A 10000-nucleotide genomic window follows, 5' to 3' on the forward strand; every position below is an offset into this window, starting at 1 on the left:
TGTGAATGTGTGCATGAGCGATTGTGTGCACGTGTGTGCATGTGTGTATATGTTCGTGTGTGTATATAGGCCTGGGTGTGCAGGTGTGCAAATGTGTGTGCACGAGTGTATGTGTCTATGTGTACATGTGTGCACGTGCATGGATTGCACGAATGAGTGTGTGTTATGTGCGTGTGTGTGAATGAGTGTGTGTGTGTGTGTGTGTGTGTGTGTGTGTGTGTGTTAAGTTTTCATTTTTTTTATGATGACCAAAAATAATTCTGGGGATTAGGGTTTCAAAGAGTCCAAATAGTTTAGCCATCTTTCTCCAACCTAATAGATAATGCCAAATTCCTCTCAGAGACTCTGCTTTAAATTTCTAATGACTGCTGACCCAGACAGGAAATACACATGCTGAGCTGGGCTGGCTAAAATGGAAAAATATGTGGATCTTTATCATCACAAATTTATGTTTTCCTAATTAGAGCCACATATCTGCTCAGGAATGTTCCCAGGAAACACCTCTATCCTTTCCCTCTAGCGCCAGAGTCCCACTGCAGGAACTCAGTGGTTGAATAGAAAGAGACAATGTGGGCAGGGACTGGAGGGTGGCTTTGGGTAGAACGGTGCTGGGGTTTATTTGCCCTCTCTCATGTGATTCAGGTAATGGTCACTGATAATCTTTACCTCAAGCAATAAGTGAGACTGCGCCTACGGCACTGACCGGCACACCATTTAGTTGCCGCCAGTTTCTCACACTTGTCAATCAACCTCTCCCCCTTTCCCTCCTCTGACTGCCATAGGATATGGTGAGGAAATGTGTGCCTCTCTGGTCACGTAGCCACAAACCCATAAACAGAAATCTGGAAACCATTTCTGCCCAGAGACAGACACCACGCTGTTTCTGTTATTCAGTAACCAGTCTTTTCTACTCTATCAACCAAGGGTGGAGGGCAAGCCCTTGGTGATCACTGGTCTGAATTCAGCTCCAGTCATGAAGGGTTACAGCAGAGCCCAATGGACAAGTCTGCCTTGTTATGACGTCACTGCCCACCACCTGCACAGCATTCGTTCTGTGGCCCTGGCAAGTGTTACTCTCTGTTCAGAACCACCGCTGAACACATTTCCAGCCACATTTCTGTGATGGTTTCTATTTATAGTTTTAAATAAAAAGCCCACGTGCTTTGTTTTTCTCCCCCTCAGCGCTCATCAGATGGTATGAGATAGCTTTACATGCTGCGTTGTTTCAGACCAGAAGAGCAGGAAGTACGGTGCATGCTTTGGAATGGTGTAGGGGACACTGTAGAAGTTGGGAAGGCCCGGCTCTGTGAGCACATTGTATCTCTTTTCTGATCATCTGTTTCCTTTTCTACAAAACACAGCTAATAATGCTCATTAAAACCGTTGGGTTTTGTTTCCTTTACGCTGCAAGAGAAAAATCAATGTAATATGGCTAATACTTTCCCTGGCAGAAAAGACGTCCCGAATAGATGCAAAAGTCCACCATGCATGGCTGCTTTGGCTCAGGGCTGCAGGGATTGGCTACTGAACACAGGAGAATTTCGGGGGGAGGGGTCTCGGGGTAGTTTCTAGCCAGGAAGAAGGCAGCATCAATTTTCACAGCCCTGATTTAAACAGCCCTTGCTGGAACTGAGCTTTCTCTGCTCATCTGGTTAGCGTTTAATTTAGGAACTGTTTTTAAATAGATGTAAGAGGATGGAGTGTTCAATGATAAGATGTGTCCCGACACCTCCTTGTGACTGGTGGAGAAGGGAACAGAAGTGTCTTTGTAATGCCACTGTTACACCTGTTAGAAATCTCATGACAGAATGTAACGTTCGCAGTGTCTGTTGAATATACCTAGAGGCTTCCTCATGGTAGGACCTTGTTTCAGTAACTGTGGGGTTTGATGGTTTAGGTTTCGTTTGGTTTTTCCGGTCTCTATATAATTATCAGTTCTGAGCATTGTAGACTTGGCATCATTAGAAATGTGGCCACTGGGAGTGGAGAGATGGCCCAGTGGTTACAGGTACTGGCTGTTCTTTCAGAGTACCTGGTCTGTTTCCAGCAACCACGTGGCTGCTTACAACCATTTGTAACTCCTGTCCCAGGGGACCTGACACCCTCTTCTGACTTCCACATCCAGCAGACACATACATCATGCACAGACATAAACACAGGCCAAACACCCACACACATAAAATAAAAGTGTTTCAAACATGACTGCTTTAATTAAGGAGGGGATCATATCAATGTACCTCAGGTTCTCAGATAGTGAGGCACACCAAAGTATCCTAAGCCTTCCTGCTCTCTAAAGTACTAGCAATTTTTTTCCTCACAATGCTAGGGCATCATCCTAGCCTTTGAACCAGTGCCTGTCTCTGGGTCCTGTTTGGAAGCCATCAGTTCAACAGAGCAACCTGTGACCCTTGCACACAATCTTTACGTGTTGGCTGATGAGTGTTCCAGTGCTTGTCAGCTAAGCCGCCTTTGAAAAGAGCAGTGCCCTGCCAACTGGCTTATTTTTAGAGCATCATTCATCCTGTGTAGTGACAGGTTCTCTAGAGATGGGCTTATTAAGCAAGCTTTCTCATTAGTACTTCTCACTTAGTTTTAACCTTCAAAAGGTAACGTCCTTCTGAGAGTATGGGCAGAGACATCCCTGCGTCATCCTTACCAGGATAACGCCTGTGGTGTTTCACATTTCCGCCTCTTGCAAGGCACAGCATGAGATAACCCTTGAGAGGCAGCGAGCATCTACGTCAGTCACCTGAGCATCCTTTCTTTCTGTAGAATCTTAAACTCCTCTCCGATGAATTTCTTTTACTATTTTATATAGTGAACTGCTGTAACTCTGGAAGCTTCTGGAAGCTCCAGCCAGCCTCCTTGCTGCAGACAACGGTGAACAACTCTGTAGTAGGGTACCATTATGAAGCCTCCTTCTCCTGGTGCATCTAGTCACCGTTCCCCTCTCTGCTTCTTTGTGTTCTATCTTTTCCGCTCCCACATTTGAGGGAGAGCTTGTAGTAACTGGCCTTTGAAATTGCTTTTGGTTTTGCTGACCCCTGGAGCACAGTTATCTTTGGAACCCAATGGATTAGAGCTTCTACCTAGCAGTCTGTGCTTCTTTCCTTTCTACTCGGGGATATAGCAGCTGAACGCTAGAGGGCAGCAAGGGGTCAATGGAACAATTCTTGAACTCACTGGCCTTTATAACGTCTGAGAAAAAATATGCTTGACTTTTTCTTTAATCTTACACAGTGCTGCTTCTGTTAAAAATATCACAGTGCCAGTAACCTATGCAAATGAATATGTGCGGGTCACATATATTTACATAAAATGCCAAGAATACATCAGAGCTCTATGAAGGAAGTCTGTCAACATGAAAAAATGAACGGATTCAACTTTCTAAAGACAGCCGCTTTGCTGAAGACAGCGAGATTCTCCAGAAGGGACCTCCTCTCCAGAAGGGAACCCTTTTCTCTTTTCTCTGCCAGGAACCAAGCTACCTCTGGATGGATGCTGGAGAAGGAAGCCTGGTGGCTGCAGGCGAGATGAGGAACAGAGCTGAGGTGTGTGCTCTAAGCTGGAGTGGCATGGAGGAGTTCACCAGCAGATGTGCCTAGAGACTGTATAGGTGGTATGTCTGCAAGATGAGATCACACCTCCCTGAAGACGTCTGGACAGGAGTGTGAGCCTCCTGGATTGCAGTTTTAGCCTATGAGTGAGAGAGAGAGAGCTTCACTTCATTCCAGAGAGTTCCTGGGAGAATGGAAGGAGTTAGATTGAGGGGGGTTTCTTCCTGAGACTTCTGAAGGTGCAGCAGCTCTGCTAGAAGACAGAGTGGAGCAAAGAGGGCTAAAGGCTTGTCTCACCACATGTCCAACCTGTGAGCATCGCAGAGCTCTGAGGCCAGAGTCCGAGGAAGAGAAGGCATTGAGGAAGGGCTGACAAAATGGACCCCTGCAGACACAAAGATACAGCAGTGCTGGCCCCTCGCCCAGAGGACCCAGGTTTGATTCTCAGCATCTACTCGGTGGCACATAACCATCTACAAGTTGAGTTTCTGGGGGATCTAACATCCTCTTCTGGACTCTGTGGGCATCATGCATGCATGATGTACACAGATTTACACACACACACACACACACACAAAATACTCATAATCATAAAGTAATATACATTCTTTTTTTAAAAAAAAATGATGTAACCCCCTCCAAAACCCTCTGAAGGCAGATCATCGAGATTTCAAAAGCTGCTGCTGTAGTTTGCTGAGACTTGAGAATGAAGCGTGTTCGTTTGTTTGTTTGTTTATGTGGTGGCATAGTTTTTATGCATATACTCTAGGATCATAGGAACTTAACTTATAGCTAACAGAGGAGATCGCATTGTAATGCTCTAATTTCGCAATTGGAGGCTCAGGGAAGGTAAACACAAAACACTACCGTGGGAATCTTGCTTTGACTCGGTGTTGCTGGGAAAAACGTTCATCTTAGACTCAGAGTTTTCGTATCATGTGAGCTCTTGCATAAGAATCACATAGAGAGGTCATTCACAAGTAACTCCAAGAAGTTAATAAGGATGAGAGGGAAAGATATAATCAAGTGTTATGAGGAGAGACAGGGAAAGTAATGTTTTCCCATAAGAGCCAGGAAAGATTAAATGGAGAAAAATGGCATTTTGACCTGGTTCTCAAACATCATCAGGGTCTTTATAAGAAACCCCGGGAGTAACATTTCAGCAAAAGGAAACACAGTATCAACTGCTAACTCTTCAGCTTGAGATGCTTGACTGCTGGTTGAAACACAGAGAGGTAGCAATGGTTTGGATACAATGTTTCTCCAAGGCCTCCATGGTAAAAGATTGGTCCCTACACTCCCGTAGGCTTCCGATCCTTTTCTGTTTCCTAGGTGACTTGAAGTGAACAACTTCCTCCACTATGGACCTGGCCAGAAGTCCTGGACTGTCAATTAGTCAGACGAGTCCTTTCCTCTGCTCATCTTTGCAGGCACTTAGCTACAGCAATGGGAAGGAGGATTGTGGAGGTGAGAGGCAGGCCAGGAAAGACTTCATGCAGAGTCTAAAGCACTTTGAGGTTCGTGCTGTGGTTTCTGACTGGTGTCTGCTTAGAGCTGCACAATCTGAATTGCGATTAAGCACAATTTCTGTGTCGGCAGAGCTGAGGCTGGTGGGTAAAGGCAGGTTAGGAAGCAGTTAACATTGAGGGAGGGTGAGAATCAGAGAGTGGGACCATGGGCTGTGGAAATGGATGGGGGAAGACAGAAGACAGGTGATGAATAGGCCAGAGGTCATCGGTTAGCATGAAACTTTTATAGCAAGCACTCTAGGTGAGGTGAGGGACAAAGTACTTTCAAGATCCTGACATATTATAACAATGGGTCACTCAGGGTGCCACAGACAAACCACCTCCATGGGAAGGCCCCATAGTCTTGAGAAACAGACAGGCAACTGAAAAAGGTGGGGCCACGTCTGTATGTTAGTTCAGATCCCTGAAAACTTGGTTACACATTGCTGGGGGGCAAGGGGTGGCTTCACTTTCTCAAGCTAAAATAAACTTCCTTATTTCTTCTGAAAGAGTTGGATTTACTGACCTACACGATGACACGTTTAATTAAACTGAATTTCTAAATGAAATGTCATAGTGTTTTGCTGATGAGGAAGGCATCTATCTGAACTTAATCAAAAAGAATAACTAACAAAACTTAAACCTTGGATGAACTGAGATGGAGCCAAATTTCTCTGGTTTGGGGTTGCATTCTCTGTAGTCTACAGTTAAAGCTCACCTCATATGAAGCCGCCTGAGATATATGAGTTTAGATAAAACATTTGGGAAACACTCTATATGATTAAACTATAAATTTAATTTTATACTCATTATTGGTAAACGTTTCAATGGTATGAAATACCATTCCATTCCACTGTTATGGAAACAAAATTCCAGATTTCAAAACCAGTATTTTTACAGGCATTTTTAATGTGACATTAGACATCTCATATAGTGACAGAGATGTGGTTTCGTGTTATTACAGTAAACTACTTCCAAACAGGAATAGGATCAAAATCTCTGTGAGACTTACTTCTGGACAAGGCTGGGGGTTGTTAAATCATCACCATGGCTGCTGTTTGGATGGCAATTGCTATCTTATTTTTTTATTTCTCTTATTTTTCACCAAATACATTAGATTTAAAACTAAAGAGTACTTTACTCAAATTGAACCATTTCTGGATTTGTTTTAAACTTATTGACATTAGGAATGGTTGCTATTCTTCATATACAAAGCATTTGCAGTATTTAAAAAATATGGATTTTACCTAAAAGCCAAAGCTAAAAAAAAGGAAAGAAAAGAAAAGAAATTAAGTGTTTAGTATCTTTCTTACATTACAAAGAATGCAACGAGAACAGAAAGCCCCAAAGCCGAGAAGGTCAGAGCTTGGAAGAGAGGGGTTCCATCTGTTTACAGACTCCTCCAAGCAGCCACAGACGGAACAGAGCAACTGTGTCATATACAGACTTTGTCTTCCAATTTAGAGACGCACACATCTGTTGTGTCCCCGTTATTCTCCGACTTACTTCTTGGCGGTCCATTTCCTGTTGGAGGTTAATATTATTCTATACGGTTTATCAATAATTAAAAAAATGCATGAAGACAACGAATGAGAGGACCTTTGCTCTGTCAGAGAGAGGAAAGGCAGAATGAGGAAGGCAGCCTGGTGCCTTCCTTAGTGGGCTGCAGATCCCAAACACGGTGGAGACATGGAGCATCCTCACTTGATTCGCTAGGCTCCCCATGTTCCACCGAAGGTAAAGAAACGTACACCCAGCTCTTATCAGTACAGCAAAGACACCCTTAGAAAGAGAGTCTCCGGGCCTTGAAATGATTTCTCCTTAGCCTCTGCTGGGCCGACACCTTAAGTAACTGGGAACAGTCTACTCTCCCGGCCTCATTTCTCCTCAATCAACCACTTGTATTCACATAAAAGAGGCCAGGCCACCCTGGAGCATGTGGATCTATATCGGATTGGCCCTTCGTTTACGGGAATGAATTCTTCTGTTGGTTTGCTAAGCCGTGAGTTGGGATTGAGAGAACGTGACGGTGAGAGGAAGAAATGAAAAAATGAACCAATGGCAAAGGAACGGAAGTCTCAACGTTGAGTGGAGGCTGGAGCGGAAGTCTCAAGAGTCTACTGGAAGCTAGAGCGGAAGTCTCTATAGATGAGTGGAGGCAGGAACGGAAGTCTCAATAGACAAGTGGAGGCTATAGCGGAAGTCTCAAGAGTCTACTGGAGGCTAGAGCGGAAGTCTCTATAGATGGGTGGAGGCAGGAACGGAAGTCTCAACGTTGAGTGGAGGCTGGAGCGGAAGTCTCAAGAGTCTACTGGAGGCTAGAGCGGAAGTCTCTATAGATGGGTGGAGGCAGGAACGGAAGTCTCAACATTGAGTGGAGGCTGTAGCGGAAGTCTCAAGAGTCTACTGGAGGCTAGAGCGGAAGTCTCTATAGATGGGTGGAGGCAGGAACGGAAGTCTCAATAGACAAGTGGAGGCTGCCTTGCCTCTCTATTATTTCTGATCACAGATAAAGGTGTACGGTTTGAGCAGTTTGAGGCTTCAATACATGTAGACCCTGGGGCAATCAAGTCAGGGTGAGGGGATTCTTCATTATTAACAACATTTACTATTCCTCAGTGGTGTAAAAGGGCAAGACATGTCAAAATATGCGATGGACGGTCTCAGTTATAACAACTCTGTGTGTAAAAGGTCACCTCATTTTACCTTGTTCAGCATTCCAGAGTTTAAACCTTCTGGGGCTGGCTATTCTTTTGTTAGACCAGCGCCTGCTTTTAAGGTGTTTGAAGAGAAAAGGAACATGCGGTCCATAGTAACCCTTGTATTATGGTCAACAAGTGCTATTTTTTTGTTTCCAAAGTTCCTGTTTATGTCTCTCAGCCCTTACATTGTCTTTTCAAGCCCAGAGCCAGTTGGCTGGTGGCCATGGCAACGTTTCACAGTTAGTAGAGATAAATACATTCTATTCGCAGACACATTTTTCAAGATCCTGCCTGAGTCCAGCGCTCCATCTGAGGGGTTGGAAGAGAAGACTCTTTAAGAAAATGTGATTGCTCCAAACCACGTTCAAACGCTAAACCATATGCAATAAAATCTTTGGTTTCATTAGGAAGTTTCAGTCCACTTTCATGAAAGAACAAGTGGTATGCTATGTTGTCCAAATGCATTTGACATGGTTTGAACCTCTGCCTCAAGTCCTCGGGATATCAGGTAGATAGATACCAGATCGCAAGCATTAGGTCTGAGAATGATAAGAACGAATGTGGTCAGGAGAAAGATCCAAGAAAGACAAACACATGGCCTGCTGCCAGCTTCCCACATCTCTATTCTACTCTTTATCAGACCTAGTTACCATACTGCTATCTGCTATTCTTAGTGATGAATAGAACTGTCGCTTCTCAAAGGTGACTGAGATCAGAACCCTATGTACTTTATTTGACTTATTCCTTAGGACAGATCTATAAGATAGATGTTACCCCCGGTGGTAAAGTGAAGGAAAGATGAAACCAAAATATTAAAACAAGTTTGTCCAAAGTCATAGAGCTCATGGGTGAAGAACTGGATTCCTTGCCTTTGTCCTGTTCCAAGGCCTGAGCTCTGCACCCCAGGCCTGCTTCCTCATTCAGAGCCCCTTCCCGGGGAGACAGGGATGCAAGTTCCTAAGGAAAAATGCAAAGAAGCCATCTATACGTGTGAATAAGAGATGTACTCTGTCACTGTGGAACTGTGACAATCAAGAGGTTCAGATTTCTTTAAGAAAAAAAAATCCCAGAAATCCTGTATGTCAGGGTCCAAAGCATAGAGCATTTCTGTTTTGTTTGTTTTGAATCATGCTTAAAATTTCATGGCAGAAAATCTTCCTGGAAGCCACTGAATTCCCTGTTAATATTTAAAATAAAAGCATTTTTATGTTCAGTTTTTGCATCTTCCAGACGTTACATCAATATTTTAAATGCATATGCACTCAAATTATTGCCTTTTTTACAGCAACTAACTATCTACCCAGTAGAATGGTTTGGTGTCGCTGTGGAACACATAAGTATGCAATGCAGACAGCTGTGCCAATACACCGTGAGCATTCCGCTCCGTTCGCCCAGCCATTGTTTTCTTACATTATGCAAAAAGCTGAATGCGGGAGACCAGACTGGTCTCCCATTTGATAGTATCTGTGGGAATGATTAACTAGGGTACCCAGAGCACCTGCATAGACTGCTGTTGCTTGGATTTTCCAGGTGATAAAACTTGTTGGCTTGGCATCTTAGAGAGGAGACATTAGATCCACTTGATTGCCATGAGCATAGCCACAGCCCCTTAGGCAGGGCACAGGTAGAGCTGTGTCTGAGTGCAGGCTTATGCGACAGGTCCTGGATGAGCCACAGTGGGAGGAGCATAGAGGATCTGGTGCTCTCCAGGGAGAAGAAGCATCCAGATTATCCAGTCCCTTGCCTCGTGTCCCGTGGACTAGTTTATTTCCTTGTTGGAGGTCAAGCACTTTTCAAATACTTCTCTCTTACCCTTCTGAAATATTGTCGGTGGTACTGAAATGGCCTTTAAGTGGTGTACTTTATTAAAGTGCTATCTAAAAAAACTATCAATTTAGACCTTCTTGCCAGACTTAAGACATTTTTCCATATCTAGCACATTTACCAAATGTAAACATAGCAATAAGCGGGCCTGGTATTTATAATAACATTTCCCCTGTGACTGAGAGAAGCAGCCATCCGAATTGTCCATATGAGTATACACATCATACTGTATCTGGTTTTTACTCCTAGTAAGTTTGAAGAATTGTGATGAAACAGACTCACAAATTAAACAGAACCAAAAGGTTCGGCGTTTTCTGTCTCCCCAAGAAATTTACTACCTCTACTGCCAACCGTTGCTTTTCTCGGCATGAAGAAATGTCCTGGTCAGATGCTCACTTCTTCACGTGTC

At 43.9% G+C, this 10000-nt stretch overlaps 1 protein-coding gene across 1 annotated transcript in view; it reads left to right on the top strand.

Annotated features, from left to right (window-relative positions):
* Positions 1–10000, top strand: part of Arhgap24 (Rho GTPase activating protein 24) — a 212748-nt gene that overhangs the window by 30086 nt on the left and 172662 nt on the right. The window lies entirely within an intron of this gene.

This window comes from Rattus rattus, chromosome 11, assembly GCF_011064425.1.
Source record: "Rattus rattus isolate New Zealand chromosome 11, Rrattus_CSIRO_v1, whole genome shotgun sequence".
NCBI lineage: Eukaryota > Metazoa > Chordata > Mammalia > Rodentia > Muridae > Rattus > Rattus rattus.